Here is a 27,631-nt window from a genome sequence, read left to right on the forward strand (position 1 = left end):
CGCCTATGGACGCTGCGAGACTGGCTGAGATCCTCCAGCATTTCCACGTGTTTGCTACAGCGTCTGCAAGCGTTCTTGTTACACTCCAGTGTCGAGTCCAGAAGGATGCAGCAGGCCCAGTCAGAAGGTGAGTGGCAGTTCCACAAGCATGTGTTGGGTCTCATTGTGACAGGGTAAGATGTCACAGAGAGATAGGTCTGAGATCGGTGGGGCGTGGGGGATTGGGGTGAACCAGGCAGACAACTCGCTGTGTCAACAGTGCAGAAATCACTGCATTGTTGTGGATGCTCTCCCTTGACAGACTAGGGAAGAAAGGAGCTGTTCAAAGGCAATGAACTCCATCACCTCTCAGGTGGGCAAAATGCTGGTGGAACTCAGCGAGTCAGGCAGCACCCATGTATTATTGCATGACAGTGAAAGGAACCTTAAATCTTGAAGTGGAACAGTATGTCCTATTGATCCCTTTATTGAAACAATACAGCCGGCTAAATTCATTGAACCATAGAACATTAGAGCACAGAAAAAGGCCTCTTTGGCCCTTCTAGTCTGTGCCAAACCATTTTTCTGCCTAGTCCCATAAACCTATACCCAGTCCATAGCCCTCCATACCTTTCCCAACTATGTAATTGTCTAAATTCTTCTTAAATGCTTCTACTCACAACTGGGTGGCCAGGCACAATTCCATTGCCATCTACATTGCCATGACACCATGGCAATGTCAGCAGAATCGCAAATAGCAATGAGGAAGTGCAGAGGAGGGAGATAGATCAGATCGTTGAATGGTGTCATATCAACTAACTTGTACTCAACATCAGGAAAACCAAGGAGATGACTGTTGACTTCAGGAGGAAGTCAGGGGAACACAACCCAGTCCTCATCAAGAGCTCAACAGTGGAGAGGGATCAGAACTTCAAATTCCTGGGTGTAGACATTTCTGAAGCTCTGTCCTGGAGTCTCCATGTTGATGCAATCACAAAGGCTCACCAGAGGCTCTATGTCTGAGGAGATTTGGTATGTCACTGAAGACTCAGGTAAACTTTTATAAGTGCCTCGTGGAGAGCAGTCTAACTAGTTGCATCACTGCCTAATATAGAGATGCCAATTCTCAGGACAAGAATAAACTCCAGAGGGTTGTTAACTCGGCCTGTGACATCACAGGCACCAGACTTCACTCCATCGAGGACATCGGCATGAGGCGGTGTCTTAAAAAAGCAGCCTCTATCCTCAAAGACCCCCAGCACCCAGGCCACGCCCTCTTTACTCTGCTGCCATCGGGGAAAAGGTCCAGGAACCTAAAGACGAGTTCTCAGTGGCACAAAGACGGCATCTTCCCCGCTGCCATTAGATTCCTGAATGATCAATGAACCAAAGACACTGCCTCACTTTTTATGCACTAATACTGTTATTAGTATTGTTTTATTTTATTTTTTATAGTAATGTCATAAACTGGTTATAATATCTATGTTTGCACTATGAGGCTGCCACAAAAGACTGAATTTCATGGCTTGTTCATGACAATAAATCCTGATTCTGATTCTGAAATTGAGCCCACATTCATCACTTCAGCTGGAAGCTTGTTACAACCCCCCCCCCCCCACCGCTCTCTGTGTGATGAGGTTCCCCCTAAACTTTTCCCCTTTCACACTTAACCCATGTCCTCTGGTTTGTATCTCACCGACCCTCAGTAGATAAAGCCGACCTACATTTACTCTGTCTGTCCCCTTCATAATTTTAAATACCTCATCAAACCTCCCCTCATTCTTCTACACTCCAGGGAATAAAGTCCTAACCTTTTTAACCTTTCCCTGTGACTCAGTCCCTGAAGTCCGTGCAGCATCCTAATAAATCTTCTCTGCATTCTTTCTATCTTATTGATATCTTTCCTGTAGTTAAGTGACCCAAACTGCACACAAAGCTCCAAATTTGGCCTCACCAATGTCTTATACAACTTTGAAGGAAGGTAAGGAAAGGCAGTGGGGAGGTGTCTCCCTCCTCCCTATTGACATGATCTACTGGGATCATGTGCAAAGTCATGAGGATCCCTTCCACCCTGCACTCAGCAGCTCCCGACGGAGAAGTGATACAGGAGGATCAGAGCTAGCACCACGAGGCTGAGTAACAGCTTCTTCCCTCGGGCAGTGAGAATGTTGAATGACCAAAGGAACTGCTCACATTGACCATCCAAGGCTCTCGTATTAATGAAGCAATATATATTTATTTGTTTGTAGATATATGAATACTTGTCCTGCATATGTATTGTTTGTCTGTATGAGTGTTATGTCTGGTTGTGTGTCTGCATGTTTTGCACCAAGGACTGGAGAATGCTATTTCGTCGGGTTGTACTTGTACAATCATTTGACAATAAATTTGACTTGGCAGAAAGAATCTATTATCTATCTATTCTTGTATTTATTGTCTCTCTCTTTAATTTTGTAGTTGTTTTCAGTTATTTTAAAGCAAAGAACCTGTTTGGCTGCAGCAAGTAAGACTTTTGGGCATATGTACATTGTGCTGTTTAAATTAAATTTAAATTCGACATACAACATGATAACAGGCTCTACCAGCCCACTAGCTCAGACTGCCCCCCAATTAACCTACAACCCTTGTACACTTTGAAGGCTGGGAGGAAATCGGAGCTCCTGGGGAAAACCCACGCAGACCCGGGGAGAATGTAAAAAAACTCCTTACAGACAGTGCTGGATTCGAACTGCGGTTGGTGGCGCTGTAATAGAGTTACTCGCGAACTGTGCCACACAGTTTGAATCTACTGGGTCTGGAGGTGGTGCAGAGGAGGTTCCAGATATTAGGCGATAGGTGAATACAGATGAGGGGGGAAGAAGAAGAGTGGGGAAACAGCATAAGGCATTGAAGCAGAAATAGGCTATTCAGCCCATCATGACTGCTCCACTATTCAATCATGAGTTGATCCATTTTCACACTTACACCCACTGCCCGGCCTTCTCCCTGTAACCCAGAGGTTCTCAACCTTTTTCTTTCCACTCACATACCACTTTAAGTATTCCCTGTGCCATCGGTGCTCTGAGATTAGTGAAGGGTTATTTAAACTGGGATGTGAGTGGGAAGAGAAGGTTGAGAATCACTGCTCTAGACCCATTTGTTTCCACTCACATACCACTTTAAGTATTCCCTGTGCCATCGGTGCTCTGAGATTAGTGAAGGGTTATTTAAGGTGGGATGTGAGTGGGAAGAGAAGGTTGAGAATCACTGCTCTAGACCCATTTGTTACTGAAATATTTTGCTTGAGAAAAATTGTCATTGGCCCATTTCTTTTGGAGTTATGAAACCTTGCACATAACGAGTCAATTAGGGATGATTAAATGTTTTCAAACATTTTCTTTCCACCCACATACCACGTTAAGAAATCCCTTACTAATCTCAGAGCCCCAATGGCATAGGGAATACTTAAAGTGATATGTGGGTGGAAAGAAAAAGGTTGAGAACCACTGCTAACCTTTGATGCCCTGGTAAACCAAGAACCTATCAATCTCTGCCTTAAACGCGCCCAATGACTTGTCCCCACAACTGCCTGTGGTCACAAGTCCCACAGATTTACCACCCTCTGGCTGAAGGAAATCATCCATATCTTTGTTCTGAATGGATGCCCTTCAGTCTTGAAGTTGTGCCCTCTTGTCCTAGACTCTCCCACTATGGGAAACAACCTTTCTACATCGACTCTGTCCATGCCTTTCAACGTTCTAAATGCTTCAATGAGATTCCACTCATTCTCCTAAATTCCAGCAAGTACAGGTCAAGTTCGTCAAATGCTCTTCATAAGGTAATCCTTTCATTCTCGGAATCATCTTTGGGAACCGCTGAACCCTCTCCCAATCAAGGCATCTGGGTCCCTGCTCACTGGAAGTCAGAAGAATGAGAAGGCACATGAAATTATGAAGGGGTATAGACAAGATACTGGCAGAAAATTTGTTTCCATTAGTTGGCGAAACTAGAACTAAGAGATATTACTTCAAAATTTGGGGGAATTTGGTGAATGGTGCACCAACAACAACTTCATACTCAATGTCACCAAAACCAAGGTTGTTGACTTCAGGAAGGGAAACTAGACATGTGGGATCCAATGATCTTTGGAGGATCCGAGGTGGATTTTTGGGAGTCACCCTCTGAGAGGATCTTTTCTGGACCCAACTTACTAATGACATCGTGAAGAAAGCACATCAGCTTCTCTACTTCCTCAGGAGTTTGTGGAGGTTCGGTATGACATCGTACACCCTGGCAAATTTCTACAGAAGTGTGGTGGGAAGTGTGCTGACCAGCTGCATCACAGTCTGGTATGGGGACACCAATAACCCTGAGTGGAAAGCCCTGCAAAAGGTAGTGGACACAGCCCTGGACATCACAGGCAAAACCTTCCCCACTACAGGCAATGCTGCCCTCAAGAGCAGCAGAAATCATCAAGGATCCACACCACCCAGCACACGCTCTGTTCTCACTGCTGCCATCAGAAAAGGGGTATTGGTGCCACAAAACTCGCACCACCAGGTTCAGGAACAGCTGCTCCCCCTCCACATCAGACTCCTTGACAAACTCAATCAGAGACTCATTTAAGGAGTTTTACTTGTGCACTTTATTGATTTTTCTTTTTGCTCTCTGTATTGCATCATCAATTTGCTTACATTTCTTTATTTGTTTACATGTATTACTTATCTTCTTGAATACAGTTTATTGCATTACCGGTAAGTAGAAATTCTAATTCGCCTACAGATAAAAAGAATCTGAAGGTTGCACGTGACATCATGTCTCTACTCTAATAATAAATCTGAACTTTGAATTGATTTTGGACTGAGATGGGAAGGAACTGGTTTTCCCAAGGAATTCTGAATCTGTGGAATTCTCTGCCCAGGGAAGGAGTGGAAGCCGAGAGTCGAGTCAGACCAAATTTTTACCTAGTTGAGGAATGAATTAAAATTTCAATATAAGAGTTATGGACGAGGCTGAGTCCACGGCTAAATCTGCCACAATCTTATTGGATGGCAGTGCAGGCTTGACAGGCCAGACGGCCGACCCCTGCTCCTGGTTTTTCATGTTCTTATGTGTAAAGTAGCTGAGAGTAAACTCACTGTCATTCTCATTCTTGAAAGAGGGGTTTTCAGAATGGAAGTGGATAAACATTTTGAAGGAAAGCAATAAATATTTTGCAAGTTAACCTGAAGACTATTGAACGGGCTCCTCTGGGAAAATTATTGGTTTAGAAATTTGGAGCTGAGTCTTTAAGGTGACTGGGTTGGCGTAGCACTGAGCGCAACACTGTTACAGCGCCAGCGATCGGGAGCGGGCTTTGAATCCGGCACTCTCTGCAAGGAGTCTGAGCCTCCCCGAGTCTGCGCGGGTTTTCCCAGGGGGCTCCGGTTCCCTCCCACCGTTCAAGATGTGCTGCAGGAGTCGGCGGTCAATTGAGTGCAATTGAGCAGCACGGGTTCATGGGTGAAAGGGCCAGTTACCATGCTGTGTGTCAACATGTAAATTTAAAGTAAACGCTCAGAGAAGCTGGAGGAGCTAAGCAAGTCTTGCAGTGCCCACGGGTGGTAGGGCTAGATCACTGGCGTTTTGGGCTTGAGCCCTTCCTCAAGGTAGAAGCAAAAAGCCGGCAAGGGACTTATATTTTAAAAAAAGCAGGTGCACAGGGAAGAATGGGAGGGAGAGGAGTTCAGTCAAAAGGTATGAAAATCACAGTGTCTGCAGACTTTCTCGTTTCACGCATACTTTGATTAGGTGTCTTGATGGCAGCTATGATCCAAAGCTTTTTAGGTCATTGTTTGTGGATCCGCTGCAAAGATTTAAAACGTTTTAAATTTACACATGCAGTAGGCAACAGGCCATTTCGCTCCATGTGTCCGTGCCACCAAATTTACACCCCATTAATTTAAAACGGCGAAAGGAAACCGGAACCCCTGGGAAAAACCCAGGCAGACACGGGGAGAATGAACAAACTCCTTACAGACAGCGCAGGATTTGAACTCTGGTCCCGATCGCTGGCACTGTAAATGCTAAAGGCTACGCCAACTGTGCTTCCCCTACGCCAACCACGGCTGAGACTGGGTCGGAAGCGGGAGGGGTCAATGGCTGACCAGTTCCTCCCCGACGTATGAAAACTGATTGCTGTCTGAGAGGGGCAGCGGACGACACATCTGAGCCACGAACCAATGCCAGGTCCCCCCGGTCTCTTCTGATGGGGGCTGGCAAGGGAGAGAGCCCCGTCCTGAAGGTATTTAATTCTGGGCAGGCACCCACAAGCGCAGGCCATAGGAAATAAAGAAAGGCTGCTTGATCAAAACGCAAAGATCAATAAGAGATCAGCTCTAAACATAAGGGCAGAATCAGATGATGGGTTTTGAAGGTCAACATGTTTCTTTAATAAGTCTCGCTGGATTCTTGGACACAGATGCAGGTGCACTGATACAATAAAACTTAATTGAGGAAAAGTTCCCGATAACCTTTGTTATTACATGACCTTTTTGCTGTGTTAATCAAAGCCACACTCCTGACATTTAAGTGCAAAGTTAAACTCCAGACCACTGGAGGAATTATTTGTTTGTTTGGTGAAAGTTTTATTCCTTCATCTCTCTCAGTCTCTCTCTTTTGCCCTCTCCTTCACTTTGCCAATCATTTATTTTGTCCAAGAAACAGGAGTTTATCGATTTAATCTCCCCCCCACACTGACCTCTGTGAGGCAGCTGACGTGTCCACAATGACTGTGAACAACTTTGAGTTCGAACTCAAAGAATCCTTCCTAAGGTCATCGAAGCAGAAAGGAATCATTTATCGGTAAGGGTGGAGAAGTCAATGGTGGCAAAAGTAGGCTGGACAGGGACATAGCTGGCTAAATCTCCTGCTCCCTTTTAAAAAGAGTATTGCAATTACTTGTCAAGCTTCCAATATCATCTGGTCCTTCACAGATTTCCAGTCAAATGTTACTTCATGGAGACTTGAAGATCTCTGTGGAAAAGTTGATTACTTTGAATGCCAGAACATTTGGCCTTTGTCACTACCTTGTTCCTCACCCACCCCCCCACCCCCCCCGTCCCTCTCACCCCACCCACTTGCCTCTCACTTCCTGAAGTAATGAGGCATCAGATTTTACATCAAAGACTAGCCAGATGCTCCTTTAATGATAGACTGAGATATTATCAAAGTATTATCAAGGTCTGGGGACACAAATACCCCTGAGCGTAAAGCCCTGCAAAAGGTAGTGGACACAGCCCAGGACATCACATACAAAACCATCCCCACTGTGGTGAACTATTGTATAATCTGGCTCCGCCCCTAGCTGTGACTATCCCCGTGGTTCCACCCGTGGCTTCAACGCTGTAAATCCTGCCTCAGGAGTCTGGGTCACAGCATGGGATACCCTAATTTTATTATAAATAAAAGCCTGTCGTTCTGTAACTCCAGTCTTTGAGTTATTGATAGTACATCAATTTTATTTACAATATTTTATACCCCAACAATGGAACAACTCTCTAAGCCCAATAAGATGGATATTGTCCCATAATTGCCAGAAGGCTCAGACAGCTTTGAACTCTAGCTACGCTGCTTTGAAGTCTTTCTGAAAAATTCCACCAGAATCGTGGCCACGGAGGCAAACAAGCTGCACCTACTCTTCTCCCGGGTCGGACATCGAGTGTTCCTGATGATCAGGAGACACCTCATCGTACAGAGAGACAATGGACACACTGAAAGATCAGTACAGGGACCAGGAGAATCGAGTGACAAGTTTCTCCAGGCTCTGCTTGCAACTTTCAGCTGGTGTCGGCCACAGAGGACATGATCCGGGATGCCTATGTCGTGGGCTTCAGTAAGACATGCAACCATTTAACCATTTACGGAGCGGAAACTGTTCACTAGAACAGCTCCACCAGCTCAAACCTCCCGCTCTCTGCCAGTAACCCTCCAACCCCCTCACCTCCATGTACACATCCAACCTTTTCTTAAATGACAGAAGGGACCATGCCGCAACTATCTCATTCGGAAGCTCATTCCATTCTGCCACCACTCGCTGAGTGAAAAAGCCACCTCTGATGTGCTGTAGGCTTCTTGAGCAGAATAAATTGGACTTAAAGGGGACAATTGACCTAGTGAAATCGCTGGAGATTGCCCTCTGTAACGTGAAGGCTCACTCAGCAGATGGCGCGACGGCCACGTGGTCCACACGGGTTCTTCCATCTTGGGACATGGGACTGCAAACCGGCAGACTGGTACCATGTGTGGTTAGTGACCCCATCACATCCGTGGCCTCCCAAGAGCATCCGAAGTGCTACTTCTATAGTCAGCCAAAGCAATCCCCGTAAACGCTGGCCGGTGAAAGACACGACGTGCTCGAAGTGCAGGATGAAGGAGCACTATGCAAAGTTATGCCAATCACAGCCACCTTCTAGCTACAGTGTCATCGAGTGCGCGGCATGGGTGCCGCCATCTTGGATGCTGCCATCTTCCAGGGATGACCGCACAGCAACATGGAGGCCGCCATCTTGGATGCCGCCATCTTCCGGGACAACCACACTGCAACATGGGGGCTACCATCTTGGATGCCATCATCTTCTGGGGACGACCAGGCTGTGATACGGGGGGCAAGATCTTGGAGGCCTCCATCTTCCTGGACAGCCATGACACAGCGTGGGCACTGCCATTATGCTCCCAGACTACAAGTCAGTATGGGCGCTGGCCTCCGTGGTACTGGATCAGACCACATTAACTCCCTTGATCGATGATGGACATTTCGGTCAACGATCAGGTGATGAGATGCCTCTTCAATAGTGGGAGGACTGAGAGATTTATCCACCCCGACATGGTGCAGCTTCACTCAAAGCAAGGCCAGTAAGTTATAGTCTCTCTGGCCTCCCCGAGATCCACAGCTACACCACCGAGATGCTGACTGTGCTGGGTACAACCAATGGAGACTTTAAGCTCTTTGTCATGCCACAGCTCTGTGCACCAGTGTTGCTAGGCTTCTAGTGTGCACTGGTGCTGCTAGGCTTCCAGAGCACACTGGTGCTGCTGGGCTTCCAGTGCGCACTGGTGCTGCTGGGGTTGGGCTTTCAGTGCCACCTCCAAAGTGTTACGATGCGGTATGACGGCCCCCTGCCCCTCCTGTCGTGGTCTGTAACCCACAGTTCATAAGCCACCTGCCCTACCCCTCTGACTAGCCCCCTGACCACACTGTCTCCCCCCCCCATCACCGCCCCACTGGCCGGGCTAACATTCAGCCTCTCCACCCTCTGCATCAATGTCCCACCACTGCTGGTGAATCTCACCCCCAACTGTAAACCAGTCGCCATAAAAAGCAGGCGATGCAGTGAAGGGGACCGGGCGTTCATTAAAGCTGAGGTGAGGCGGTTCGTGAATGAAAGGATCATCGAGGCCAGTACTAGCCCATGGAGAGCTCAAGTAGTGGTGGTTAAGAGTGGAGAAAAACACAATGGTGATTGATTGCAGCCAGATCGCTCTACGCAGCTGGACGCGTACCCCCTCCCCCGCTTTGCGGATATGGCCAATCAAACTGCCCAATATCTTGTGTTCTCCAATCTTCTTATCTTTGGCTTGGTTTTGCGGATGAAGATTTATGGAGGGGTAATGTCCACGTCAGCTGCAGGCTCGTTTGTGGCTGACAAGTCCGATGTGGGACAGGCAAGGGAAAATTGGTTGGTTGAGGTTGGGTGTTGGGTTTTTCCTCCTTTGTCTTTTGTCAGTGAGATGGGCTCTGCGGTCTTCTTCAAAGGAGGTTGCTGTCCGCCGAACGGTGAGGCGCCAAGATGCACGGTTTGAGGTGATATCAGCCCACTGGTGGTGTCAATGTGGCAGGCACCAAGAGCTTTCTTTAGGCAGCCTACCACTAGCTCCCCATCATCCGGAGGACTGCCAGTACACTGCTTTTGAGGCAGATGGCCACTTTCATCATTTCCTCATGTGACAGAATATAAATTTGTTTTTGGGAGATAAATTGGGGCAGGTTTGTTAGTGTAGGTCACATACAAACACTTTAAACCAGATCTTATTTAAAATACTGGAGCTCTGCTCATGTTAGACATGTCAGGGCCTCAGAGCCTTTGCAGAAGCTTTGGAGATTGCCCAAGAGACTTCACTAATGGATTGTTGCTTACAAAAAGGCAACAGCTAAAGAGCTTGTTGGAGCTGCAGATTGTCTGGAAGGGAACTTGCTGTTCCAGGAGGGTCATGTGGTTTTGCAAGCAGAAAGAGTCAAACAGGCTTTCTCTCAGAGAGAGAGAGAGAGAGAGAGAGAGAGAGAGAGAGAGAGAGAGAGAGAGAGAGAGAGAGAGAGAGAGAGAGAGAGAGTGCCTGCAGCAGCAACTGGAACTGGAACAGGACAAGCTGGCAGGCTTGTAGAAAACTCCATTTGGAAGACAGGTTGTGAGTGCTTAGTTCAGCCTGTTCAAAGCACTTGTGGTTCATGCAAGAGGAGAGGACTGGCTGTCTAATGTTTCACTTGGAATAAGGGAATCAATAAGGAACTCTGTGGTGACCTGAAAGAAAGAGGGTATCATCTGGAGAACCCTGAGGGGGTAAGTTTCTTCGACAAGACACTGAAGTGGCTGATTAAAAAGGAACAACAAATCTCTCTCTGAAAACTGACAAGAACCTTCCTGAGCGGTAACCATTTATCTTTCAAGCACCAAAGCCTGGTGAACTTTATAAATGTTAAATTCTGTGCACAGTATAAGAATTGCCTGCAACCAGTAAACTTGGAGGAATGAGAAGTGAGATAGGACTGTGAACTAAAGAATTTTTCTGAACTTACACACACATTACATACATGTGCACTTAGAATTGGAAGGGTGTACACTGACGGTGGCGGTTTGCATTACTGTGCTGAGCGTCCACTCGGCCCGCGACACAGCCGCTACATCACCCCCCCAATTGTCACCGTAAATTAAAATGCCAGATGCGCACATCTTAGGCGGACGCCCACGTCGTCTGCACTGAGGGCACTGAATGGGTGCATTAGATGTATGGGAAGGCTTAAATCTATCTATGCTGAATAGTTGTGAATGTCCCCCAATGTCCAAGGTATACACGACTCCGTCTCTCTTAATGACGCAGAATGGTCCTTCTTATGATTTTTGTAATGGTGCCCCTGGGGCCTGTCTACAAATGAATACGAAGTCAGCGTTCAGGAGTGATGGGACCCCTTGTTGTTTAGGGATGCCGTGCCAGTTGGTAGAAGTCAGCTTGCTGTTAGCAATACCACTGTGGAGTTGTTGAAGGACATCCAGGTCAGAGTTGGCTGCGAAATGAACATCTCCCGGAACTGTAAGGACCGCACCAGACACCAACTCTGCAGATGATGCAGACAAATCTTCTTTTGGAGGCGTGCGTACCCCCAGCAGAGCACATGGTAGCTCATCGACCCAGATGCGGCCAGTGAGTCAGGCTTTAAGCGCAGATTTAAGCTGTCGGTGGAAACGCTCCACCAGGTCATTGGACTGCGGATGGTATGCCGTGGTGTGGTGCAGCTGTGTCCCACAAAAACATGCAAGGGTAGACCATAATGCTGAAGTGAACCGTGCCCCAAATTTATGTGCATAGGTACACTGAATCTAGTGATTCAATTCAGGATGTTTCAGTATCACTAGCTGGTAATGGGATGGCTTCTGGCCAGCACGTGAAGTGGTCTACCACTGTTAGAATATACTTCATGCCCTGTGATACTGGTAATGGTCCGACCAGGTCCACGTGTACGTGCTCAAACCTCCTGTGTACTGTCGGGAAAGGCTGAAGGGGTGCCTTGGTGTGGCATTGAATCTTTGCAGACTGGCAGGAGATGCATGTTCATGTCCGTTGAGTGACATCTTTCTTCAGTCCATGCCATATGTATTTATTTGACATAATCTTGACTGATGTCCTGATGGATGGATGTGACAAACTGTGAATGTCGTCAAAAAGATGTTACCTCCATGACAATGGGACCAATGGTCTAGGATAGCCTAATGATACATCACAAAGGAGTTCTGGTCCACCGTGCTGCCATGACACCTGGTGAATGTCCAGTCCAGTAATGGCTGTACTGTATGCCTGTATACCACAGCCAGTTCAGCAATGTTGATTCCATCTTGAATATTGTACACACTTGGTCTAGACAGCATAACCATGACTAGATTGTATTTTCCTGAAATGTGGTGTACGTCTGCAGTGAATTCTGAAATGTAGGACAAATGGTGTGGCAGTGCATGAATTACCTAAGGGCTGGCATGCTAGCGGTACTGAGTGCGCACATTGATCAGCTGGGTCTCCTGCTGAAAGGTGCGGGATTTTAACAAGTCTCAATTTAAACCTGCTGGTCCCGTGGACCAGGAGCTGTCCCTTAACAAGGTCCCACCTTGTCCCATGGAGCCCAGGACGGGCAGAGAATAAAAGCCGCTTGTAAAGCTTCAATAAACCAGTCTTTGGTTGACTAACCTAGTGTGTGATTGCTTTTTTCTCAGGAGCTCTACCATAGTAGCTGCTAGAAGGGGTTAAGTTAGGTTAGTTAAGTCAATAGTGATAAGTTAAAGTGTGATTTCATGTTTAAAGATAAATAAAAGCAACTTTTGTTTAAGTAACCATTTGTCGGTGAATATCCATTGCTGCTGGGTTTTGGGGTCCTCTGGGCTCGTAACACTTAGGGTTCCCTCTGGTCTTCCAACAGGAGATGGACCGGATAGTAGACCAAAATGACTTGCCACCTTCCCCTATCTGGATAAAGTCATGATCTGCAGCCACAGCCTGAAAGATCATGACGCCAACTCCAGAATTTCCTCATGACAGCCAAATGCCTCAACCTAACCTACAACAGGGACAAGTGGCGTTATCTGCACTTCCTGCCTGGCTATGTGGTGGAGAATGGAGTTATTAACCCCTGACCCTAACCCAATGTGCCCCTTGCCAGAACTCCCCCTCCTCCATAGTCACAAAGCCCTGAAAAGATGCCTGGTGTTCTCCTATTACGCCCATTGGGAACCCAATTATGCCTATCCCCTCATCACGTCCACATCTTTCCCCCTGATAAGAGAGGCCCAGATAGCTTTCTGTTGCATAAAAGAGTATATCACCAAAGCCCGTGATGCATACGGTGGATGAATCTGCATTGTTCCAAGTGGAGAGCACCGAGTCCGATTTTGTCCTGGCCACTGGCCTTAACCAGGTAGGCCGACCCTTGAATTTCTTTTCCTGTACCCGCCAGGACCTTGAAGTCCGACACACCTCATCAAGGAGGAGGCTCGGGCAAAAGTTGAGTCAGTACGGCATTGGAGACACTACCTGGCCGGCAGATATTTTACCCTACTCGTGGACCAATGGGCCGTGGCATTTGTGTTTAACAATAAACAAAGGTGTAAGATAAGAATGACGAGATTCTGAGTTCGAGGATCAAACTTTCCACCTATAACTATAACATCTTGGGAAGCTCAACAAGCCATCGGATGCCCTGCCACAAGGAACATGTGCCAATGCACAGATAGACCACCTCAAAACCCTCTACAATGATGTCTGCCACCCTGGAGTCACGAGATTTTTCCATGTCATTAAATCTCAAAATGTCCTGTACTCCATTGGGAAAGTCAGAGAAATGATTAGGACTGCCGGGTCTGTGTGGAATGCAAACCACACTTCTACCAACCAGACAGGGCACACCCACATGGCCTTTCGAACGCCTGAGCATGGACTTCAAGGGCCCCCTTCCCTCCACCAACCGCAAAGTGCATTTCCTCACGGTCATCGACGAGTGCTCATGGTTCCCCTTTGCCATCTCCTGCCCAGACATGGCCACCACCACAGTCAACAGGGCACTGCACAATCTTTTCACCCTGTTCGGGTACTCGTCATATACCCACAGCAACTGGGGGGTCCTCGTTCATGAGTGGCGAGCTGTGCCTATACCTGCTGGCCAGAGGTATTGCCACCAGCAGGACCACTGAGGTAACAGCCAGGTGGAGAGGGAGATTGCCACCATGTGGAAGGTCATCCTCCTTTCCCTAAGTCCAGAGGATATCCAATCTCTCACTGGCAGGAAGTCCTCCCCAAAGTGCTTCACACTTTTATGTACCGCGAACAATGCTACCCCTCATGAAAGAATTTTCTCCTTCCCCAGAAAGTCTGCATCGGGGTCCACCCTGGCATCCTGGTTGAAGTCCCCAGGGCTGGTCCTGCTAAGGAAGTACATGAGGGGCCATAACACTGACCCACTGGTTGAAAGGGTCCAACTCCTCCATGCGAACCCCCAATATGCATACTTGGCCTATCTGGATGGGCACGAGGTCACTGTTTCCATCCGGGACCTCACATGTGCAGGTGTTCCTGAGGGGTTTAACCACCAAACACCCTCCCCTCCCATGGACATGCACTACATATCATGGCACCCTAGCCCCTCCCCCACCCAGGTCACTCTGATCGAGCTGCCATGCACCTAACAGGTCGACACAGCGCTGGAAGTCCAGAACTCAACAGTAATCCCAACAACAGCCCAACAACCAGCTCTCCGATGGTCGAAATGAAAACCAGTCCACTGGAGAGATTTAATCTGTAAGAACCTCTGCCCTGCTTCACTCCTCTGAACAAAAAAAGAACAAGAGGTGAATGTGGTGAACTGTTGTATACTCATTTATATGGCTCCAACCCTTGATGTGACTGTACCCATGGCTCCACTCACTCCACCCTGTATAAAGGCTTCAACACCATAACTCCTCTTCCAGAGCCTCGGTCACAGCATGGGATACACTTCAAGTTTATTGTAAATAAAAGCCTGTCATTCTGTACCTCTAGCTTTCGAGTTATTGATTGTGCATCACCCACCATCGAGAACATATACAGGGAACGCTGCCATCGGAGAGCAGCAGCAATCATCAAGGATCCACATCACCCACCACATGCTCTGTTCTTGCTGCTGCCATCAGGAAAGAGGTAGAGGTGCCATAAGACTCGCACCACCCGGTTCAGGAACAGCTGCTCTCCCTCCACCTTCAGACTCCTCAACGACAAACTCATTCAGGGACTCATTCATAGACTTTTGTACTTTATTGATTTTTTTTCCTATTTATATTGTACAGTTTGTTTACAATATATTTGTTTACATGTACGTGGCATACAGTTTTTTTTTGCACTACCAATAAGTGATAATTCTACCTCGCCCGCAGGAAAAATTATCCCAGTGTTGTATGTGATGTCATGAATCAGAAATCTGACAGGGGAGAAGTTGTTATTGTAATGCAGGGTGTTTGTCATCAGGCTCTTGTACCTCCTCCAGAGTGAGGAGAGCTTGGCCTGGGGAGTGGGGTCCTTGAGGATAGAGGCTGACTTTTTGAGGCACCACCGCTTGAAGATTTCCTTAATGGAATGAAGATTGATGCCCATGATGGCACTGGCCAAGTTCACAATTCTCCCATCCGTTGGTGACTCTGTACCAGACAGTGATGCAACCAGTCAGAATGCTCTCCGCGGTACATCTGTAGAAATTTGCAAATGCATGGTGACATACCGAATCTCCTCAAACTACTTGCGAAGTTTAGCCTGCTTCATTATTGCATCGACATGTTCAGAGATGTTGACACCTAGGAATTCAAAGTATTTTTACTCTCTCCTCTGCTGACCCCTCGATGAGGACTGGTTTGTGTTCTCCTGGTTTCTCCTTCCCGAAGTCTACAAACGGTTCCTAAGTTTTGCTAACATTCAGTGCAAGTTTGTTGGGACACCAGTCAACTAGCTGATCTGTCTCACTTCTGTTATGCTTCCGTCATCTACTGATGACCGTGGTGTCACTGGGAAATTTGTAGCTGGCATTTGAATCGTGCCGGGCTGCACAGTTGTGGGTGTAGACAGAGTAGTGCAGAGTACATCTGCATCAAACTTCTAGCCTGCTGTAGCTGAACATGTATTTCATGCAGAGGAATCTATTTACCTGAAGAGTGGTGAACCTCTGGAATTTGCTACAATGGGCGACTTGAAGGCCAGGTCGTTGGGTGTAGTTAAGGCAGAGACTGATCGCCATCTGAATAGTCAGAATATCAAAGGCTATGGGTAAAAGGCAGGGGAGTGGGGCTGAGTGGGAGAATGGACCAACTCATGACGGAATGGTGGACGGAGTCAATGAGCCGAATGACCTACTTTTGCTCACGTCTTATGGTCTAATGGTCTTCATGAAAATAAATCCTGCATTAATAAGCATTATATTAAAAATGGATAATAAGTCCAAAAAGTATAAATATAAAAAAGATCTAATAAATATTTAGTTACCATAGTGCAAGAAAGTTATGCAATAGTGCAGACCGTCCTCTTGTGATGTTGGAGTCAAACATTAGTATAACAAGGGGAGGTTTGATAGCTATTGGAAAGAAGCTGTTCTTGATCTCATAGACACCAGTCTTCAGGGTCCCGAAGGGAGCAGAGAGAAGACACATATGATCAGGGTGATGGGGGTCCTTTACGATGGTGACTGACTTCTTGAGGCAGCGCAGTGGATGGGAGATCGGAGCCTGTGTCGAACCTGGATATGTTTGCTACCTTCTGCATTCCTCAGCACTCAGATCACCCAACAGGGCTAACATGTCAGTACACTTTCCACCTATGATGGAGCACTCAGCAACACCAGGACAGCTTCTTCCTCTCTGCCATCAGGTTTCTGAATGAACAATAACTATTTATTTCTTTTGAAATGTAATTATTAGCTATCTTTGCACTGTAATGCCACAAATTTCAGAATCTGAATCAGAATTTATTGTCATGAACATATCATGAGATTGCTATAAAATTAGTGCAAAAATAAGAGAAAGTTGGGTACAATATATACTCATGTAATAGTCGATCTCATATAATAGTTGACCCTCCCCCATTTTTGACCCAAAAATTGCATTTTCCTTATTCCCCGTGTAAAAGTCGATCCCCTCTATTTTTGCCCTGACTCTCTGCCCATCCAAGCTCCTGACACAATGACTGAGTACCCTCAACCTGACCACCCGCCCATCCGATCTCCTGATGCCCCAACTGAAAACCCTCACCCTGACCGACTACCCATCTGAGTTCCTGATGCCCCACGTGTGAATTGTCGCCTCAGCAGCCAACCCACCAGAGGTCCTGATGCCCCGGCTACAGACTCTCTCCTTGGCCTTGGCCCTGGCCACCAGCCCATCTGATGCCCTGAATGCTGACTTACCACCCAGTCATAGCCATCTGAGCTCCTAATGCCTTGAACAACGCAGGTTCTCACTGCAGTCAAAAGTATGACCTGTGTAAGAGGTCCAAGTTTGACTCAAAAAATTGATCCAAAGAGCTCAACTATTACTCAAGTACATGTAGTAGTCACTTTCAAATGTCGAATTTCCTCATACTTCTTAGAAATTAGAGGCATTTGTGTGTGTTCTTCATAGTTGCCCTGATATGTTGGTTCCAGGAGAAGGTTTCTGAAATATGGACTTGAAGGTGTTCCATCCTGTTTCATCAATGTGGACAGGTAAGTAATTCCTCAGCCCGTCCCCCTCAAATCAACAATGAGTTTCTTGGTGATCCTGAGCAGCTGTTCCTGAACCTGGTGGTGCGAGTCTTGTAGTCCCTAGACCTCTTTCCTGATGGCAGCAGCGAGATCAGAGCATGTGCTGGGTGGTGTGAATCCTTGATGATTCCTGCTGCCCTCCGAGGGCAGCATTCCCCGTAATGAGGAGGGTTTTACCTGTGATGTCCTGGGTTGTGTCCACTACCTTTTGCAGAGCTTTACGCTCAGGGGTACTTGTGCCCCCATACCAGACCGTGATGGAGCCAGTCACCACACTTTCTCCCATACCTCTGTAGAAATCTGCCATGGTTTCTGGTGTCATCCCAAACCTCTGCAAACTCCTGAGGAAGTAGAGCCACTGACGTGTTTTCTTCACAGTGCCATTAGTGTGTTGGGTCCAAGAAAGACCCTCTGAGATAGTGACTCCCAAGAATTTAAATTTGAATTTAAACTTAAATCAAAGAATTTAAAGTCATCGGAACCGGGGTTCGAGGGCAAGAAGGGTTTTCAAAGGGTCTTTTTTCCTGATTGTGTTGGAGGTTTAGATCTGGAGCTTGGGTTGTTGATGGATCGACAGGGGTCTGTGCGGCTGCAGAGGCAGTGGGTGCACTAGGGGGCGAATCCACAGGCACCCACTGACTCCCAAGGGACTCTCTTTTTCTTCTTTCTCCTATAGTCATGGGCACTGAGCAATGCAAATGGCAACTCCTTGTTTGACTTTGCAGCAGGCAAAGGTTGACATATATCATGTATATTACATTTTTTTGTATTGTTACATTACAATAAAATGAACCTTGAACCGTGGGGTGTCCGTGTCGATGGTCAGCCTGGTGGTTCCAGCTCTGACGCTCCTATATCTCTTTCCCAAAGGCAGATTGTTTGGCTCCAGGTTCTAGCATCTGATCTCGTACGTCCCCTATTTTCAAATGAAGTTGGTGGGTAATTTGGAGTTTCGATGATGCCTATGTCCACTTTGAAGTGGTGTGTGGCTGTGGAGCCTCAAGAGGGTGTACCCTTGATGTGAAGCATTGGTCCTTGATCTGAGCTTTCTTGCATCTCCGGGTGCCCTTTGTCCAATGGGTATCACTTCAAAGGGATTGGGATTCCCAGCCAGACCTGAGTAGACCATCCATACCTGATCTCCCATTCAGTATTTCAGCATGAGGTTTTTTTTTAACGTCAGGTGTTGTGGATAGTGTAGAGGCTTGTCTTAGGTTACAACAGCATATAGACATGGTGTAGTGTCGGGCAGAATTGGAAGATGGAGTTCAATCTAGATAAGCCTGAAGTGATGTCCTTTGGAAAGTCAAACTTGAAGGCTGAGTGCATGGTTAATGGCAGGATTCTTAATAGTGTGGAGGAACAGACAGATCTTGAGGTCCAGGTCTACAGATTCCTCAAGGATGCAATGCAAGTCGATAGGATGGTTAAGAAGGCTTGTGGTGTGTTGGAGTTCAAACGCCATGAAGTAATATTGCAGCTCTATAAAACTCTGGTTAGACTACACTTGACGTATGTTGCATTCAGTTCTGGTCGCCTCATTACAGGAAGAATGTAGAAGCTTTAGAGAGAGTGCAGAGGAGATTTACTAGGCGGTTGCCTGGATTGGTGAACATGTCTTATGAACATAGAACATAGAATATTACAGCACAGGACAGGCCCTTCAGCCCTCAATATAGTCCTACCAAAAACCATTACTAGACCCTTCCAACTTCGTAACTGTTTCATACATGACAACAGCGATAAAAATGAGCCCAGACAGTGTTATATTTAAAATAATATTTTTAATTATTAATCGGAAATTAAATAACAATTAATCTATTTACACTTACCTAAGCTTAACTAAATCAATCTACACTTATCTAACTTAAACTCTAACCATGCGTGAATATATTGGTGTGTGGGGGAACACCCCAAGACACAACAGCTCATGGCTCAATTCTCGGAAGGCAGTTCAAAGTTCCGTTTCAGAAATTTCTAAGGTGACACATGGGCTTGAAATTGGTTCGACACACAGGCTTTAAGATCGTTTGGACACACAGGCCTTAAGTGGATGCGACACGCAGGCCTTAAGATGGGGAGACAATCAGGCTTTAAGATGAAGTTAGCTGTCCCTGAAGTGGGTGAAACAGATTGGGGGTGACAAAATGTTGATTATTCATGAAACCCTTATAGAGGTGCTTTGGAGAAATGTCATTTTTAGACGAGTGCTTTCTTCTGCAGTTAGAACCCTTTTTGTTGTTCACTTGAAGTAGAGTGCAGTATTGCTTCTGCAACTTTAAAACCCTTTTCGTGGGTCATTTGAAGTGGTTCTCATTCCTCTATAAGCAAAAGGAGGAAATCTGACATTTTGTCTATAAGCACATAATGAAGCCAAGTGGGTCTCTCATTCCCACAATGGAGGTCGAAGAAGTGTTTACTCTGGTGCTCCTTCCTTAAAATGGCCTCCTGAACAAATGATGCACTATCTTTTTTTAAGAAGCTGGTCACATGGTCTTTGTTCTGTGTTGACTCTGTAAATGTATCCAGTAAAAGGAACATGCTGTTCAAAGCTTTCTGATAGTTTCACAGACAGTTCAAATCCTGCAGGTAGTTTGTTAAATTTATTCTCTTAAAGGGACAATCCCACTCAAATAAAACAAACTGAAAATTGGCAGAACGTCACAGTAACCCTCTTTTTTTTAAAATCCATGTGCCAGTCTAAGAGTCTTTTAAATTCCCCTAATGTTTCAGTCTCCACCATCACCCCAGGCCAGGCACCCGCAATTCTCTGTGTGAAAAAAAAACAGCCCTGATGTGTCTCCTCAACTTTCCCCCCATCACTTTGAAGCGATGTACCCTGGTGTTTGTTATTCCTGGCCTGTGAAAAAGGCTCTGGCTATCCACTTTATCCATGCCTCTTAGAATATAAGCAAGGGCTTTTCTCTGTGGAGTGACAAAGGAAGCGAGGTGACTTAAGGTGTTGTGGTCGGTGTGCTGTGCAGTGAACATAAAAGAACCACACAGAAGCTGTGAATGAGTTGAACCAACGAACTGACTTTACTGGAACTCTCTGGGAGTTTGTCAGCACCATTCCCATGATCTTTTACGACCCCTCCCACCTGGACCATTGTGTTGTCAGCCCAGTGCGAGCCTGCACCTCTGTGACCCGGTTCACTTGTAGCTCAGTACAGCCCGCTACAGTAGTGTATGCGACTATGAGAGGTATAGATAGGGAAGACAGCCAGCACCTTTTTAGCAAGGTGACAATAGCAAATACCAGGGGATATCACATTAACGTGAGGGGAGAAAAGTTTAGGGGAGATATTGGGGGTATGTTTTTTTACACAGAGAGTTGTGGGTGCCTGGAATAGGGACAATAGGAACATTTAAGTTTCTTAGATTGGTACAAGAAGTATTGAGGGTTATGGGAGTGAGGGAGAGAAAAATAAGATTGTTGTGGAGTAGGTTTCCATGGGTAGGCACAACATTGTGGGCTGAAGACCTTGCTCTTTACTGGAATATTCTATTTTCTATCAGCACCCCATTTCCTGCACCAACCATTAATTCTCTTAAATCAAGGGAATTGTGATGCTGTATATAAGGATAGGTTGACCTGTTTGGATAGCGTGCAAAGTAATTTCTTCTCTGTATCTCAGTACATGAATTCAATTAAATTGAATTCATGAAGATTGATAGGGTGCAGAAAAGAATAACAAGGATGTTGCTGGGACTGGAAGGCTGGATCTTCATTGCCTTGAGGGAAGAGTGAGGGTGTATCTTATGGAGATTTATAAAATCATTAGGGGTCACATTAAGTCTTTTTCAGAGTAGGGGAGTCTCAAACATGAGAGCGTGGGTTTACGGCAAAGGAAGAAAGATTTAAAGGCAATCTGAAGGATGCAGAGAGTGGTGGGAGAATGGAATGCGGTGCAACGGTGGATGAGAAGAAAATCACAAGGTTTAAAAGAACAAAACACAAAGAGCTGGAGGAACTCAGCAAGTCAGGCAGTGGACAGTTGGCCCACTGAGTTTACAGATATAAATATACAAGGGTGGCCCAGTTGGTGTAGCGGATAGTGCAACACCTTTAGAGCACCAGCAAACAGGCTGTCTGTCAGGAGTTTGTACGTTCTTCATCTGTCTGCGTGGGTTTTCCCTGGTGACGCCGGATTCCAACCACTGTTTGAAACGTACTAGGGATGTAGGTTATTTGGGTCTAAATTAGGGGCCAAGGATTCTTTTAAATTATTTTTTTAAATTGTCAAAATAAATGTGTGTGTGTGTGTGTGTGTGTGTGTGTGTGTGTGTGTGTGTGTGTGTGTGTGTGTGTGTGTGTGTGTGTGTGTGTGTGTGTTGAGTGCTCTATGGTCTAGAAAAATGCTGTTTCCTTTAATTGTATGTGAACAGTCACATGATAATGAAGTCCAACACGAAAGTCTAAAAAATTGTGCGTGTTTGTGTGTGTGTATATGTGCATGTGTGTGTACATGTGTATACATACGTGTGCATGGGATGTTCTTCCCTGGCCAGTTGCTTCCCAGTATGGTACAGTTGCTGTAGAGAATTGGATTGGAGGTCAATCTGCAGGGCCATAAAAGCAGCATAGAGGATCAATGTGGTCTCCTTATCCTACACTTGATTTACTGGGGAAGGAAAGGGCTCATTTAAAAAAGGCTTGTAAAATTTTTAAGGACCCCTACCACCCTGGATACTGCATCTTCCAGCTACTCCCATCAGGAAAGATATACAGGAGTGTCAGAACCCGTACCACCAGATTGAGGAATAGCTTCTTCCCATGGGCAGTGAGAATAATGAACGACTGATGAACTACTAAAACAACCTCCGATACTCCCCTATATTTATTAAATTTTTAAAAAAATATATGTATGTAGTTTCTGAGTATATGTAATGTTTGTCTGTGTGTGTGTTTGCACTCTTCTGCACTGAGGACTGGAGAACGCTGTTTGGTCAGGTTGTATTCTGAATAAGAATCTTTTATGATTGTGACATTTGAATGGACGCCAAAATGTTAGTGCACAAAGCAGAGGTGATCCCAACACTTCTGTATGCATCGAAAACCTGGACAACCTACCGACGACATCTGAAGGCACTTGAAACATCTTAAATATCAGCTGGGAAGATCGAAGAACTAACGTCAGCCTGCTAAATGAAGCAAAAACAACAAGCATTGAAGCTGACGTCATTAAGGACCAACTAAGATGGAGCGGTCATGTAGTTCGGATGGAAGGGGAATGTCGACCGAAACAAATCTTCTACTCCCACCTTAAAGAAGGAAAACTTAAAAGAGGTGGACAACAGAAGAGATTCAAAGGCATCTTAAAACCCAATATGAAGAAATGGAACATCGACATTCCTGCCAAGGACAAGAAACTCTGGCAAACCATCATCCGAGAAGGAACAGCGGCTTTCAAAGCCAATAAATGTGCAGAATGAGAAGAAAAAAGAATTAAATGGACAGTGAGGTAGCAGAAACCAAAGGCCGATCTGCCATCTGGAATGGCCTGCCTGAATGTGGAAGATCTATCAAAGCCAAGATTGGACTCCAAAGGCAGTTGAGAGCCCATAAAATCTATCATACTCAACCTTGAGAGAAAGCCATGATGATGATGACTTGATAAATGGACTTGAAGAGCCATGAGGTACTGTTGCAGCTCTATAAAACTCAGGTTATATCACACTTGGAACATTGTGTTCAGTTCTCGTCACCTCTTTCCAGGATTACGGGAAGGATATAGAAGCTCTGGAGAGGGTACAGAGGAGATTTACCAGGATGTTGCCTGGATTGGAAGGTTAACAGAGCTGGGGCTTTTCTCTTTGTGGTGGAACACAGTACTGAAGGCATGTCCAGGCATGGCCTCACTGGGCTGGGCTGGCTGGCTCCTCCCCATAAGCTCCCCTAATCCCCTAGTCTCCCCCATCATACCTGCCTTGGACATGAGCCAGCAGGATGTAGAGGCATGTCTGGGTCTTCTGATCAATAAAGCCTTTGACTCTTGCTTCATGTCTGCGAGTCGTTATTGATCATGCCACAATTTATTGATCAGAAATTATAAAGTGCCATGGACAAGGCAATCTGACTGGAGAAGCTGGAAATTGATCCAAAGGACCCAGAGGCCTCCGTAAAGTTTTATATGTGGCTACACTGTTTGAAGGCCTACCTGAGAGGCCATGAAATCACAGCCAATGGGGATCGGTACGACCTGCTCTTTGCAGCTGTGGGTCACCGAGCGTACCAATTAATTCACGACTGTACTGAATACAAAGTGGCAATGGCCCGACTCCGACCACAGCACAGAGTCCAGAGTATCGCAATGTATACATGCTTCCAGCTTGGCTCCTGAAGCCAGGGTCTGGGTAAGTTGGTTGACGATTTAGTGAGGGCAACGTGGGAGTTAGGACGAGACTGCGGGTGCCGGGACATGACTGCAGTGACATACCAGGAGGAGCTCATCCGCAACAGGCTAGTCGCTGTATTCTGCTCCCATCGAATACGGGAACGACTCCTGTAGAAAGGCGATTGGTCCCTACAGGAAGTGGTGCAGATGGCCTGAGTGATGGAAACTGCTCAAACTAATGTGGAGGCCAACTCAGTGGGCTATGCGGCCACCAGTTGGGGAGAACAGGCAATGCTATCTTGGGACTCGGAGCCTCTCTCTGCCACTGCCAACACCAAGCACATGAGGTGCAACTACTGCGGCCAAAGCAAACACCAATGAAAGTTCTACCCAGCCCCTAGTGTGACCTGCTCAAACTGCCGGAGGAAAGGACACTAAGCGAGGGTATATTGTTCTAAGCCCCTCTCCAGCAGTGCCGTGTGTGGACCGTGACCCATGTCGCCATCTAGGGCCGACCCACTTCCTTCGTCATTTCTGGTTGCTGAGAACTGAACCTCTGGACCAAGGACGTGATGACGCAGAGGAACGTCACATCCGGCTTCACTTCCGGACTCCACCGAGAGTCATCCATGGGGGAAGCCATCTTCATGATCTCCTGGCAGCCAACTTGGTGGCAGTCAACCAACCAACATAGCAGGAGAAATTCAGACAGTGAGCTGATGTTGGCCTCCATAGTGCTTGACCAGAGTAGACCATACCAGCTGGGACGATTGATGATAGGCTTTGAGGTAAATGGTTACACCACTGGCTGCCATGGGAAGCACTGAGAGCTTCATACACCCTGCCACAGCCGAACATTATTCCCTGATCATGTTCCCTGTCAAGTGCACTAGCCTCCAAATCCCCCTCTGCAGAAATCCTTGGGAGATGCATCATGGCCCTAACTGTGGGTTGCACAAAATATAAAAACTTCAGACTCCTGGTGATATTCCACCTCTGTCCACCCTTGATTTCCAGTGCCAGCTGAAAGGTGTGCTGATATAGTTTGATGGGCCCCACCCCTCTCACTGTCAGTAAAAACCAATTCTGGGAGGTCACCCTCCCCACAAAGAGGCCCGATCACTCACCCGAATGCTGGGCCAGGCTCCCAACCTGCGGACTGGGCACCCTCCGGGTCCCTCCACCTCTGCTGTTCCAAAGCCTCACCCTGGACTGCAAACCTGTGGCAGTAAGAGCAGGTGATACAGCCCTGAGGACAGGGTATTCATTAAGACAGAGGTGGAGTGGCTAGTGGGGGAGGGCATTATAGAATCGAGTAACAGTCCCTGGAGGGTGCAAGTAATGGTGGTGAAGACTGGGGAGAAGTACCAGATGGTGATAGACTATAGTCAGACCATCAACCAGTTCATCTTACTGGACGCCTACCCTTTGCCCTGCATAGCTGATATGGTGTACAAATCAGAGTATCGCAAATCCCGATTCGCCCAAAAGACCGTCCGGACACATTTGAGGCCAATGGCTGACTCTACCATTTCCTACGGGTCTAATTTGGCTTCACGAATGGGGTGTCAGCTTTCCAAAGCAAAATGGACTGCATGGTGGATGGCAATGAACTAAAGGCTACGTATCCATATCTGGACAATGTCACCATCTGCGGCCATGACCTGAAGGAACTTGACGAGAACCTGCAGAGATTCCTGGCCACCACAAAGGCCCTCAATCTCACACATAATAAGAAAAAGTGTGGGTTTAGCAGCAAGTAGCTGCCAATCCCAGGGTACGTGGTGGAGCATGGCATCATCACCACTGACCCCAAGCATATACGGCCCCTTCTGGGATTACCTCTGCCACAGAAACCCAAAGCTTTAAAATGGGGCCTGGGGCTCTTCTTGTATTATGCCCAATGGATCCCCAACTATGCAGACAAGGCCTAACCCCAAGTGAACAACCACCACCTTTCCTCCACATGGTTTTCAAGGACAAGATTGCCAAGGCGAGAATGCACACCATTGATGAATCCGTCCCGTTCCAAGTGGAAAGTGATGCCTCCTACTTTGCGATGCCTGCCACATTGAACCAAGCAGGCAGGCCAGTGGCAATTTTTTCCTGCACCCTCCAAAGTCCCAAACGCAGACACTCCGCCTTTGAGAAGGAGGCACAAGCTATATGTGAGCTACTGGAGACACTACTTGGCTGGAAGGCCATTGCTTTTATGTTTAACAATAAACTGTGGGGTAAAATCAAAAATGGCAAGATCATGAGGTGGAAAATTGAGCTGTCCACATACACTGATGAGATCTTGTACCGGCCGGGCAAACTCAATGAGCCACTTGATGCTCTGTCCAGGGGAACCTGTGCCAGGGTGCAAGTTGATCACCTCCATGCCCTCCACGATAGCCTCTGCCACCCTGGGTCACAAGGTTCTACCATTTTGTGAGAGCCCATAATCTCCCCTACTTAGTGGAGGAACTCAGAGAGCTGACTCGCAATTGCCCGTTCTATGCGGAAAGCAAGCCGCAATTTTATAGACCAGAGAGAGCCCAACTCATCAAGGCCACTCGCCCCTTCGAACGTCTCAGCATGGACTTCATGGGGCCCCACCCATCCACAAACTGGAACATCTCCTTCCTAAGCATCATGGACAAGTATTCACATTTCCCGTTTGCCGTGCCCTGCCCTGACATGACCACATCCATGGTTATTAAAGCCCTCTGCACAGAATTCACTCAGTTTGGGTACCATAGTTATGTTCATAGCAACCAGTGATCCACCTTCATGTGTGAAGAGTTGCAGCCATGCTTCCTTTCCAGGGACATAGCTATGAACAGAACCACCAGCTACAACCCCCCCCCCCCCCCCGGGAATGGGCAGGTGGAGAGGGAGAATGCTGTGTTCTGGAAGGCAGTCCTTTTGGCCCTCAAGTTGAAAGGGATGCCCGTATCCTAGTGGCAAGAGGTCCTTCCAAAAGCACTGAATGCCACCAGGTTCCTACATTGCACACCAACTAATATAATGCCCCATGAAAAATTATTCTACTTCCTTTGGAGGTCAACATCGGGAACCACACTGCCAGTCTGGCTGACGACCCCAGGGCCAGTGCTTCTCCAGAACAGAGAAAATGGATCCACTGGTTGAGGGTGTCCTCCATGTGAACCCCCAGTATGCACTGAGGATATATGGACAGATGGAACGATACCTTGTCCATCCCAGTTCTGGCGCAAGTGGGGGCCCCGGCATGGGAGGTGCACCCGATACCTCTGGGCAGCGACCAATCAGCTCCAGAGATCACCCTGACAGATGAAGTAGTAAATCCACCTCCAACACGGTCCCCCACCCCCCACCCTAGTTTCCCCCCCCCCCACTGGAGTGTCCCACCCTCACCACTGTTACAAACAAATTCCCTCCCCTTACAGACCCGGTAGAGACAGACACTGTTCAGCTTTCAAACACCCAGCTGAGCAAGCAAGCCACCATTCTGCTGGAACGAATGATACAGCCAGCAGTACTTTGGAGATTTCAGCACTGAATAAAACTGCCAGAGCGGCTGAACCTTTGAACTGTATGGACTCATGCCGCTGGACTTCATTCAAAAAAAGGTGTGAATATGATGGAACACTGTACTGTGGGCATGTCCTCACTATGTTGGGCAGGCTGGCCCACCTTCTGTACCTGTACCCCTCTCCATAAGATCCCCTAATAAAGGCCTAGTCTCCTCTCTCATAGCTGCCTTGGATGTCGGCCAGCAGCATGCATCGGATCTTCTGATCAATAAAGCCTTTGACTCTTG

At 46.9% G+C, this 27,631-nt stretch overlaps 1 long non-coding RNA gene across 1 annotated transcript; it reads left to right on the forward strand.

The window, feature by feature from the left end:
- Positions 1-221: 221 nt before the first annotated feature.
- On the forward strand, positions 222-27,631 carry LOC138756043 (uncharacterized). Its single transcript, XR_011352694.1, has 3 exons — positions 222-352; positions 17,385-17,467; positions 27,258-27,631. It is a non-coding gene; the product is annotated as an uncharacterized lncRNA (long non-coding RNA).

Source organism: Narcine bancroftii, chromosome 3 (genome assembly GCF_036971445.1).
Source record: "Narcine bancroftii isolate sNarBan1 chromosome 3, sNarBan1.hap1, whole genome shotgun sequence".
NCBI classification, from domain to species: Eukaryota; Metazoa; Chordata; class Chondrichthyes; order Torpediniformes; family Narcinidae; genus Narcine; species Narcine bancroftii.